The 12,864-nt window shown below is 42.4% G+C and overlaps 3 non-coding genes across 3 annotated transcripts; all 3 read right to left on the bottom strand.

Moving 5' to 3' along the window:
• Positions 1–1,018: 1,018 nt before the first annotated feature.
• Positions 1,019–1,209, bottom strand: LOC142679584 (U2 spliceosomal RNA). Its single transcript, XR_012852811.1, has one exon. It is a non-coding gene; the product is annotated as a U2 spliceosomal RNA (small nuclear RNA).
• A 1,118-nt stretch (positions 1,210–2,327) lies between these two features.
• On the bottom strand, positions 2,328–2,518 carry LOC142679457 (U2 spliceosomal RNA). The gene has a single exon (XR_012852705.1). It is a non-coding gene; the product is annotated as a U2 spliceosomal RNA (small nuclear RNA).
• A 1,265-nt stretch (positions 2,519–3,783) lies between these two features.
• Positions 3,784–3,969, bottom strand: LOC142679612 (U2 spliceosomal RNA). The gene has a single exon (XR_012852832.1). It is a non-coding gene; the product is annotated as a U2 spliceosomal RNA (small nuclear RNA).
• Positions 3,970–12,864: the final 8,895 nt, after the last annotated feature.

Genomic DNA, 12,864 nt, shown 5'->3' with positions numbered 1-12,864 from the left:
CCGTGCAAACACTGGCAGCAGCAGCAGCAGCAGCAGTAAGTGCATGCCCACTGCCACCCCTTCTCCTTTCACACCTTGTATCAGCTTTAATCCAGTCCAGTGCTGCCTGCTGAGCAGCACTGACCAACACTGCCTGGGCCCAGGCTTTTATCTCTGAGGCCCCATTATGATGTCAGAAAGCTGGCTCTGGCTCCTGAGGTCTCCACTATGACACGTGCAAAGTTCCGTCTGAACTTTATATAAGACGGTGCGGCTCAGTCAGTCACTCAGTGTTGCCTGAGAGGGCAACACTGCAACAGCCGGCCCCCAGGCTGTCTTTTTTTTGCACAGCTAGTTGCCTCCAGGAGGCCACAAGAGGGAGACAAGGGACTGCAAAATGGAAAATAGGCATCCACCAACTTTACAGACAACTTGTTCTCCTTGCTCCTACAACCTCCATCCTTGCACAGTTTGTTATTCTTCCAGGTAACATAGTAACAAATCCAAATTGCTGCTCTCTTTGTAGGCAAGCAAGGGTTTGTTGCAACTGCAATTCTTACTTCTTCTTGAAATGTAGGGACCACAGTACATTCCATCAAATCCATCTAGTGTACACAGGTAGGTCCATTGTGACGGGCGGGCGGGCGGGCTGGCGGGCTGGCTGCTTTAATGGCTGTTTGCTGTTCCCCTACTCCACTCCACTATTTGACTATGGTGCTGCATCAATCAGTGGCTGGCTCAGGTGCAGCTCTTTAACCTACCTAGGAGGGAGGGCGGAGAGAAGACAAGGAAGGTGAATGAGCTGTTCCAATGTGAAATGCCGGAAACACAGAAACACAGACGACACAAAACAAGAGGTGGCAATGTATTAATTAATTGCATTTAATAAATTAGCTCATTATCACACATGACTGTACAAATGCATTGTCCAACAGGTGTTGAAATAATGGGATTAAAAGGGGAGATCCCATCCGAAAGACAAAAACAATGGCAAACACAAAAAGCACTTTTGGAATCTGATTTTAGTAAACACATAAGGAAAGGGTGCATCGGTCCTGTAAATACTGCAATACCAGGTCAATGCGTGGAGTGGACAGAGCAAGCTCTATTTCCATCTCCCTGTTCTAAAAATCCATTTAATATATGGTCCCCAGATAGGGGACGTATCAGATATTAAACTGCTAAGAACAGATACTACACTTGATCTTAGCCAAAAGGCCGAGAAGCGATAACCCGAACGTGCCGCGCGTTTTGCTTCTTTTGCTTGCACCACAATGCAGTGCTAAAAGAGGAGGAATCGACATAAAAACGCCTTCCTGGCAACGCCCAAATGCCCTCCTGCCGTGCAAACACTGGCAGCAGCAGCAGCAGCAGTAAGTGCATGCCCACTGCCACCCCTTCTCCTTTCACACCTTGTATCAGCTTTAATCCAGTCCAGTGCTGCCTGCTGAGCAGCACTGACCAACACTGCCTGGGCCCAGGCTTTTATCTCTGAGGCCCCATTATGATGTCAGAAAGCTGGCTCTGGCTCCTGAGGTCTCCACTATGACACGTGCAAAGTTCCGTCTGAACTTTATATAAGACGGTGCGGCTCAGTCAGTCACTCAGTGTTGCCTGAGAGGGCAACACTGCAACAGCCGGCCCCCAGGCTGTCTTTTTTTTGCACAGCTAGTTGCCTCCAGGAGGCCACAAGAGGGAGACAAGGGACTGCAAAATGGAAAATAGGCATCCACAAACTTTACAGACAACTTGTTCTCCTTGCTCCTACAACCTCCATCCTTGCACAGTTTGTTATTCTTCCAGGTAACATAGTAACAAATCCAAATTGCTGCTCTCTTTGTAGGCAAGCAAGGGTTTGTTGCAACTGCAATTCTTACTTCTTCTTGAAATGTAGGGACCACAGTACATTCCATCACATCCATCTAGTGTACACAGGTAGGTCCATTGTGACGGGCGGGCGGGCGGGCTGGCTGCTTTAATGGCTGTTTGCTGTTCCCCTACTCCACTCCACTATTTGACTATGGTGCTGCATCAATCAGTGGCTGGCTCAGGTGCAGCTCTTTAACCTACCTAGGAGGGAGGGCGGAGAGAAGACAAGGAAGGTGAATGAGCTGTTCCAATGTGAAATGCCGGAAACACAGAAACACAGACGACACAAAACAAGAGGTGGCAATGTATTAATTAATTGCATTTAATAAATTAGCTCATTATCACACATGACTGTACAAATGCATTGTCCAACAGGTGTTGAAATAATGGGATTAAAAGGGGAGATCCCATCCGAAAGACAAAAACAATGGCAAACACAAAAAGCACTTTTGGAATCTGATTTTAGTAAACACATAAGGAAAGGGTGCACCGGTCCTGGAAATACTGCAATACCAGGTCAATGCGTGGAGTGGACAGAGCAAGCTCTATTTCCATCTCCCTGTTCTAAAAATCCATTTAATATATGGTCCCCAGATAGGGGACGTATCAGATATTAAACTGATAAGAACAGATACTACACTTGATCTTAGCCAAAAGGCCGAGAAGCGATAACCCGAACGGGCCGCGCGTTGACCAAGCCTGCCCAATACTGCTGTTCACCCTTGCAGCGATTCAGCCTACTCCTAGGCAATTCCATGGGGCCCTGCAGGCTCACACACACTCACAGCTACTAAGCGGGAGGTGAATAAAGGCCGGAGAGGAAGCAAGACAGGATTTGCTTCTTTTGCTTGCACCACAATGCAGTGCTGAAAGAGGAGGAATCGACATAAAAACGCCTTCCTGGCAACGCCCAAATGCCCTCCTGCCGTGCAAACACTGGCAGCAGCAGCAGCAGCAGCAGTAAGTGCATGCCCACTGCCACCCCTTCTCCTTTCACACCTTGTATCAGCTTTAATCCAGTCCAGTGCTGCCTGCTGAGCAGCACTGACCAACACTGCCTGGGCCCAGGCTTTTATCTCTGAGGCCCCATTATGATGTCAGAAAGCTGGCTCTGGCTCCTGAGGTCTCCACTATGACACGTGCAAAGTTCCGTCTGAACTTTATATAAGACGGTGCGGCTCAGTCAGTCACTCAGTGTTGCCTGAGAGGGCAACACTGCAACAGCCGGCCCCCAGGCTGTCTTTTTTTTGCACAGCTAGTTGCCTCCAGGAGGCCACAAGAGGGAGACAAGGGACTGCAAAATGGAAAATAGGCATCCACAAACTTTACAGACAACTTGTTCTCCTTGCTCCTACAACCTCCATCCTTGCACAGTTTGTTATTCTTCCAGGTAACATAGTAACAAATCCAAATTGCTGCTCTCTTTGTAGGCAAGCAAGGGTTTGTTGCAACTGCAATTCTTACTTCTTCTTGAAATGTAGGGACCACAGTACATTCCATCACATCCATCTAGTGTACACAGGTAGGTCCATTGTGACGGGCGGGCGGGCGGGCTGGCTGCTTTAATGGCTGTTTGCTGTTCCCCTACTCCACTCCACTATTTGACTATGGTGCTGCATCAATCAGTGGCTGGCTCAGGTGCAGCTCTTTAACCTACCTAGGAGGGAGGGCGGAGAGAAGACAAGGAAGGTGAATGAGCTGTTCCAATGTGAAATGCCGGAAACACAGAAACACAGATGACACAAAACAAGAGGTGGCAATGTATTAATTAATTGCATTTAATAAATTAGCTCATTATCACACATGACTGTACAAATGCATTGTCCAACAGGTGTTGAAATAATGGGATTAAAAGGGGAGATCCCATCCGAAAGACAAAAACAATGGCAAACACAAAAAGCACTTTTGGAATCTGATTTTAGTAAACACATAAGGAAAGGGTGCACCGGTCCTGGAAATACTGCAATACCAGGTCAATGCGTGGAGTGGACAGAGCAAGCTCTATTTCCATCTCCCTGTTCTAAAAATCCATTTAATATATGGTCCCCAGATAGGGGACGTATCAGATATTAAACTGATAAGAACAGATTTTTTTTTTTTTAATTTTTATTGAAAATAAAGTCAGATTACATTTCATACATTTGTCATGAAAAGTACAAAAACAAAATATTCAAAGATACATCCATCATTTTAAAAGAGAAATATTCAAAAATACAAAACACAAATACATTGTATCCTCCCCAAAAAAACAAAAAAAACCCATTCTTATAAGAAAAGAAAAAAAACACATTAAATTCAATTAATAAGCCATGACCGCCATTTTTTGTATTTCCAGACTCCTTCGGCATCACTGCCAAGTCTTTTTCGGTCACATAACATATACAGAAATAAACGTCCACGGATCATGCCCAAACACTCATACACTTCAACGTCCTTTTGCTTAAAAACTAAGATATTCCTGACATCCCACAACACTTCTTTTACGCAATTTACAATCAACCACAACAACCTAGCTTTCTCTCTATTCACACCACACAACCCAAACATCATCATATTAAACGTCAATAATTCAACCCCAGTTATACCTTTAATCAATTTACCCATCCCTTTCCATACATTCTTAGCATACTCACACTCCCACAGTAAATGAACATAATTCTCACACCTACCACATCCTGCCCTGGGGCAGTTCTCACTGTTTACCAACCTTCTTCTCCGTTGAAACTCGCGCGTAGGTAAACACCTATGCACAGTCATCCAAGCAAGATCCTTTTGCCTGTTTACTAACTCTTTACTTTGCACATTCTTCCACACTGCTTTACTCTCATTCTCAGTCAAACCAGCCACACATTCAACCATCTCTCTTGACTCCAAAACTTTCATCACTTTCTTGCTCTCACACCAATCATTCACTGTCACATTCTCTAAGTGGTTCCTCCTAATGCACCTATCAATCCTCATATAAAACCATGGAGTACCAAAACTTGTTGGCTCCCTCAAATCCCTTACCATTAATTTATATCTCAGTAACACCCTTCCAGCCAAATACTTCACCATACAACCATACACACTTTCCTTCTTACTGATCGACATACAAAAACTTACATACTTCACCGCCAGAAAACATTCAATATTCATCAGACCTTTTCCACCATTCACTCTTCTCTTCACCACTTTCTCTCGCTTCAATTTCTCCATCTTTGAGTTCCAAAGGAACAAAAAAATTACTCGGATGATTCTCGCCAGACATCTGTCAGGCGGAGGAAAAACATAATTAATATACAACAAAATTGGAATAATCACAGATTTAATCACCAAAACTCTCCCATCAATCGATAAAGTCCTTAACCCCTTCCCGCTCCTTGACGTACTATTACGTCATGGCAGCTGTATCGTTCGCGCTCCATGCCGTAATAGTACGTCTCGGGAGTAACGGCCGTTTCGGCCGTCCTCCCGACACATACAGGAGCTGTGACGCTGCTGTCTTGTTCAGCAGCTGTCACAGCTCCTACAGCGGGGACCGATCGCTGTGTCCCCGCTGATTAACCCCTTAAAAGCCGCGTTCTATAGAGATCGCGGCTTTTTAGGGGTTAAGCTGCCATCGCCGGCCTGCTACGCGATAGCGGCCGGCGATGGTGACTATGGCAACCGGACACCAAACAATGGCGTCCGGCGATGCCATAGACGGAAGCCTAGTGGGTCCTGACAACATCAGGACCCACTATGCTTGCTGTCAGTGAGTAGCTGACAGTTCTAATACACTGCACTACGCATGTAGTGCAGTGTATTAGAATAGCGATCAGGGCCTCCTGCCCTCATGTCCCCTAGTGGGACAAAGTAATAAAGTAAAAAAAAAGTTAAAAAAAGTTGTGTAAAAATAAGAAAATAAAAGATTTAAAAGTATTAAAAGTAAAAATCCCCCTTTTTCCCTTATCAGTCCTTTATTATTAATAAAAATATATAAAAAAACAAATAAACTATACATAATTGGTATCGCCGCGTCCGTAACGGCCTGAACTACAAAATTATTTCATTATTTATCCCGCACGGTGAACGCCGTAAAAAAAATAAATAATAAACCGAACCACAATCACAATTCTTTGGTCACTTCACCTCCCAAAAAATGGAATAAAAAGAGATCAAAAAGTCGCATGTACCTAAAAATGGTACTGATCGAAACTACAGTTCGTTACGCAAAAAATAAGTCCTCGCACGGCTTTATTGATTGAAAAATAAAAACTTTATGCCTCTTAGAATAAGGTAACACCAAAAGTGAATGATTGTTTACAAAACTTATTTTATTGTGCAAACGCCATAAGACATAAAAAAAAACTATAAACATCTGGTATCGCCGTAATCGTATCGCCCCGCAGAATAAAGTGAATATGTCATTTATAGCGCACGGTGAACGCTGTAAAAAAAAACGAAAAAAAAAACAATCGTACAATTGCTGTTTTTTAGTCACCACGCCACCTAAAAATAGAATAAAAACTGATCAAAAAGCCGCATGCACCCCAAGAAAACTACAATGGATTCCTCAAGGGGTCTAGTTTCCAAATTGGGGTCACTTTTGGGGGGTTCCCAATGTTTTGGCACCACAAGACCTCTTCAAACCGGACATGGTGCCTAATAAAAAAGAGGGCACAAAATCCGCTAGGTGCTCCTTTGCTTCGGAGGCCGATGCTTCAGTCCATTACCGCCCGAGGGCCACATGTGGGATATTTCTCAAAACTGCAGAATCTGGGCAATAAGTATTAAGTTGCGTTTCTCTGATAAATCCTTTTGTGTTATAAAAAAAATGGTATAAAGAGGATTTTCTGACAAAAAAAAAAATGTAAATTTCACCTCTACTTTGCTCTAAATTCCCGTGAAACACCTAAAGGGTTCATAAACTTTCTAAATGCTGTTGTGGATACTTTGAGGGGTCTAGTTTCTAAAATGGGGTGTTTGATAGGGGTTTCTAATATATGGGCCCCTCAAAGCAACTTCAGAACTGAACTGGAACCTAAAAAAATAAATAAATGAGGCAATACTTCGCTTCTTACATTATACTGATAATGAGCCGTGCCCACCCCGAGATGACCCCAGTTTTGACCGTTTGTATAAACGGAGACCCCTATTAGACCGTTCCAGTGCCCGGTTTTCCCAAGCATACACCCCTGAGAAGTGTATTTCTATTGATGAGTCCCTGGTACATTTTAAAGGGAGGGTTCAATTCCGCGAGTACCTGCCGGGTAAGAGGGCAAGGTATGGCGTGAAGATGTATAAGCTGTGAGAGTGCATCAGAGTATACCTACAGGTTTAGGATATATGAAGGAAAGGCCACCCCCAAACCAGACTGCATCCTGGACTACAATAGGTACATGAGAGGGATGGACTTGTAAGATCAAGCCCTGAAGCCCTACAGCGCCATGCGGTGTGGTATAAGAAGCTGGCCGGGCACATCATACAGATGGCATTGTACAATGCGTACATGCTACGTCGATGTGCAGGCCAGACGGGAACTTTCCTGGAATTTCAAGAGGTGATTATCAAGAACCTAATCTTTAGGGACCAAGAAGGGGGGGGCACCCAGTACTTCTGGAAGCGAGCCCACACGCATCGTACCAGGGCAACACTTTCCAGGAGAAGTTCCCCAAACTGGCAAGAAGGGAAAAAGTCAAAAGAGGTGCAAAGTCTGCTATAAGAGGGGGTAAGGGAGGACACAATATATCAATGTGACACGTGTCCCGAATAACCAGAGCTCTGTATGAAAGTGTTTTAAAATTTATCATACATCCCTTGGTTTATAATTTACCCCAATTTTACTTACCCTGATGCACTCCACACAGCTTATCCCCCCTCGTCTTTCCCCTCTGATCCCTGCTGTGTGTCCAGGCAGCTGATAACAGCCACATGTAGGGTATTGCCATACCCGGGAGAACCCACATTACAGTTTATGGGGTGTAGGTCTCCGGTCAAAATGGCCACTACACCTCTAGATGAATGCCTTAAGGGTGTAGTTTTTAAAACGGGGTCACTTCTTGGGGGTTTCAACTGTTCTGGTACCTCAGGGGCTTCTGCATACATGACTTCGCACTAGAAAATCCCCAGTAGGCCAAATGGTGGTCCTTTCCTTCTGAGCCCTCCCATGGGCCCAAATGGCAGTTTATCACAACAAATGGGGTATTGCGGCCCTCAGAACAAATTGCGCAACAGAATGGGGTATTTTGTTTCTTGTGAAAATAAGAAATTTTCAGCCAAAACTACATATTATTTGAAAAAAATAATTTTGTTTTCATTCCCAGCCCAATTCAAATAAGTTCTGTGAAAAAACTATGGGGTCAAAATGGTCACAACACCCATAAATGAATTCCTTGAGGGGTGTAGTTTCCAAAATGGGGTCATTTGTGGTTGGTTTCTATTGCTTTGATACCTCTGGGGCTCTGCAAATGCGACATGGCACCCGAAAACCAATCCAGCAAAATCTGGACTCCAAAGAACACACAGCGCTCCTTTCCTTCTGAGCCCTCCCATGGGCCCAAACGGCAGTTTATCACCACAAATGGGGTATTGCCGCACTCAGGACAAATTGGGCAACAGAATGGAGTATTTTATTTCTTGTGAAAATAAGAATTTTTGAGCTAAAATGACATATTATTGGAAAAAATATATATTTTTTTAATTCCCAGCCCAATTCAAATTAGTTCTGTGAAGAAACTATGGAGTCTAAATGGTCACATTACCCATAAATGAATTCCTTGAGGGGTGTAGTTTCCAAAATGGGGTCACTTCTGGTGGGTTTCCATTGCTTTGATACCTCTGGGGCTCTGCAAATGCGACATGGCACCCGAAAACCAAACCAGCAAAATCTGTACTCCAAAGAACACACAGCGCTCCTTCCCTTCTGAGGCCTCCCATGGGCCCAAACGGCAGTTTATTGCCACAAATGGGGTATTGATGCACTCAGGAGAAATTGGGCAACAAAATTGAGTATTTTGTTCCCTGTGAAAATAAGAAATTTTGGTAAAAAATTACATCTTATTGGAAAAAATGTCATTTTTTTAATGTCACAGCCCAATTGAAATAGGTGCTGTGAAAAAACTGTGTGGTCAAAATGCTAACAACAACCATAAATGAATTCCTTGAGGGGTGTAGTTTCCAAAATGGGGTCACTTTTGGTGGGTTTCCATTGCTTTGATACCTCTGAGGCTCTGCAAATGCGACATGGCACCCGAAAACCAATCCAACAAAATCTGGACTCCAACAAACATATAGCGCTCCTTTCCTTCTGAGCCCTCCCATGGGCCCAAACGGCAGTTTATCACCACAAATGGGGTATTGCCACACTAAGGACAAATTGGGCAACAAAATGGGGTATTTTGTTCCTTGTGAAAATAAGAAATTTTGATCACAAATGACATTTTATTTGAAAAAATGACATTTTTTTCATTTCAGAGCCCAATTCAAATACGTGCTGTGAAAAAACTGTGCGGTCAAAATGGTAACAACAACCCTAAATGAATTCCTTGAGGGGTGTAGTTTCCAAAATGGGGTCACTATTGGGGGATTCCTACTGTTTTGACACCTCAACACCTCTTCAAACCTGGCATGCTGCCTAAAATATATTCTAATAAAAAAGGGGCCTCAAAATGCACTAGGTGCTTCTTTGCTTCTAGGGCTTGTGTTTTAGTCCACGAGCGCAGTAGGGCCACATGTGGGACATTTCTAAAAACTGCAGAATCTGGAGAATACATATTTAGTAGTGTTTCTCTGGTAAAACCTTCTGTGTTACAGAAAAAAAAATGAATAAAATTGAAATTCAGCAAGAAAAATGAAATTTGCAAATTTCACCTCCACTTTGCTTTAATTCCTGTGAAATGCCTGAAGGGTTAAAAAACTTTCTAACTGCTGTTTTGAATACTTTGAGGGGTCTAGTTTTTAAAATGGGGTGTTTTATCAGGGTTTCTAATACATAGGCCCCACAAAGCCACTTCAGAACTCAAGAGGTACCTTAAAAAAAAGGCTTTTGAAATTTTCTTAAAAATATGAGAAATTGCTGTTTATGTTCTAAGCCTTGTAACGTCCAAGAAAAATAAAAAAATGTTCAAAAAACGATGCCAATCTAAAGTAGACATATGGGAAATGTGAACTAGTAACTATTTTGGGTGGTATAACCGTCTGTTTTACAAGCAGATGCATTTAAATTCAGAAAAATGCAATTTTTTCAAAATTTTCTCTACATTTTGCAATTTTTCACCAATAAACACTGAATATATCGACCAAATTTTACCACGAACATGAAGCCCAATGTGTCACGAGAAAACAATCTCAGAATCGCTTGGGTAGGTTTAAGCATTCCGACGTTATTACCACATAAAGTGAAATATGTCAGATTTGAAAAATGGGCTCTGAGCCTTAAGGCCAAAACTAGGCTGCGTCCTTAAGGGGTTAAAGACCAAAAATTTGTTTTATTTTTCACCCGTTCTAAAACTCTCCCCCAACTCTCTTTCCCATACAAATCATTGTCAAAAATCACCCCCAGAACTTCCACCCCACCTTGTCTCACTGGCCATCCACACAAGTCATTTTCCTTCCATTCATCAAAAAACTTACAACCACTTTTATCCACATTCAACTTAAACCCACTCATCATACAAAAACATTCAATCAGCAACTTAGCCCGCTTAACAGCAGCCATACATTTACACACAACCGTGACATCATCCATATAACCAATCACACGCACATCTCTCCCCTTACTGCCAGGGATTTCTACACCCCGCATTACCTTGTCCCGCCTAAACATACCCAACAACGGTTCAATCACACAAACAAATAAAATTGGTGACAATGGACACCCTTGACGAACTCCTGACATAATCCTCACCTTCTCGCTCAGAAAACCATTCACCTGGATTCTACTCCCTATATCTCTGTATAAACACTGAATCCATCCAACCATTCTCTCCGGTACACCCATTTTCCTCAAAATCTTGAACATAAAATCATGCACAACTCTATCATACGCCTTCTCAAAATCAACCGTAATCACAGCCACACCTTGTTTCCTATCCTTACAGTCCCACAACACATCTCTCAAACCTAGCAAACATTCAGAAATCCTCCTGTCAGGCACTGCACACATTTGTTCTTCACCAACCATACAGTCAATCACACTTCTCAACCTATTAGCAATAATCTTAGATATAATCTTGTAATCGCAATTTAAGAGCGCTATCGGCCTCCAATTTTTTAAACTCTTTTTCTCCCCCTTCTTAAACAAAAGAACAGTCACACTTTCACTCATACTTTTTGACAACCTACCTCTCTCCAAAACTTCCTTACAAACTTCCCATATATAATCACCAATCATATCCCAAAATACACAATAAAATTCTACAGGCAAACCATCACTCCCTGCTACTTTCCCCTTCTTCATACCATTCATTGCATCCTCTACTTCACTCTTCCTTATGTCCTCACTCAAAAAACTCTGATCAATCTCATCCAACTGTTTATCCACATACCCCAAACATTCACTCTCTAATGAACAATCACGCTTCTTCTCAGTAAACAAATCCGTATAAAACTTCCATACTTCATCCAGAATCTCATTTTTACCAAACACTTCTACACCATCCTCTCTCAACACACTCACCATTCCAGTTTTTTTATTAAAAGCTTTTTTAAAGAAAAACTTTGTGCATTTCTCATCTTTTTCCCTTACTTCCACTCTAGCTTGTGCAATAATTTTCTTACCTTTTTCCTCCAAACATCTTTTAACATAATCACGCGCTTCTTCAATCTCACCTTCAACATTCATACCCACCCGTCTAAGTTCATACAAATACTCCAATCTTTTTTGCCATCTCTCATACTCCTCCATTTCCTTCCTTCCTCTTTCACACCCTTTTTTTACAAAAAACCTTTTTGTTTCCCTTTTAACCCATTCCCACCAGTCAATCACACTAAAAAACTCCCCTTTCTTTGATTGCCACATCCCAAACAATCTCCTATATTGCTCCCGAACACATTCATCATCCAACAATGTCACATTTAATTTCCATACACCCCTACCAAATTCATACGTACTGTTACTTTTAACCACACATTCGATCCACGCATGATCCGTGAACGGCATCCTCCTCCTTTTAAAGTCCATAACAGTTAATGACCTAGAACAAAAAATAAAATCAATTCGTGACGATATATTTCCAGTATTACTAAAATACGTATAACCAAAAGAACCATCATTTTTTTCACGAAAACAATCCTTAAGTTCAAATAAACTCACAATTTCATTTAATTGTTTCCCAGTACTATCCACCCCACTATCACCTCCCCCTCCAACATTACTCCTATCCCCTGCATTCACTGTACAATTAAAGTCTCCCAGAAGGAAACAATTTTCCCTCCCCCCCAAGAAAAAATATAATTTCTCAAACATCTCCGCTCTTTCTCTCCGTCCAGTCGGAGCATAGACATTAATAACTTTATAAGAGGCACCTCTATACTCAAAATTAACTAATAAAACCCTCCCCTGAACTATGTGAATTACCTTCTTCACAACAAAATCATTACTTTTAAATAATATTCCCACCCCCCCGTTTCTTTCCTGGGATCCTGACCAAATTGCAGGACCCAAGGCCCAGGTAGCATTTATAGGTTCCTCCAGCAAACAACACTCCTGCAAACATAAAACATCAAAATGATAATTTGACAGAAAATCAAAAGTTGCAGCTCTTCTTGTTGCAGTCCTGATACTCCGGACATTTAAGGAACCTATAACAAAATGCATTATTTATAAATGAAAGTCAAAACAATTCAAACACAGGGCCTCACGACTTCTTTAAAGCACCCCTTCCTCTATGTTTCGTCGGAGTCCCATCCGCAGCAGTACGAGCCACATTCTCCTTCTTATTCCCCACTACACCTCTTGTGAAGTGAATGGTTTTCGCCAACTTGGTAACAGTACCGCTCTCAAGGTAGCCAGCCCCAAAAGAAGAGGTAGAAGAGTCAGAGTCCACCGCAGCC

This window comes from Rhinoderma darwinii (assembly GCF_050947455.1).
Source record: "Rhinoderma darwinii isolate aRhiDar2 chromosome 2 unlocalized genomic scaffold, aRhiDar2.hap1 SUPER_2_unloc_55, whole genome shotgun sequence".
In the NCBI taxonomy this organism is placed as follows: domain Eukaryota; kingdom Metazoa; phylum Chordata; class Amphibia; order Anura; family Rhinodermatidae; genus Rhinoderma; species Rhinoderma darwinii.
The sequence above is the reverse complement of the archived record's forward strand: the minus strand, read 5'-3'. Positions and strand labels throughout refer to the sequence as shown.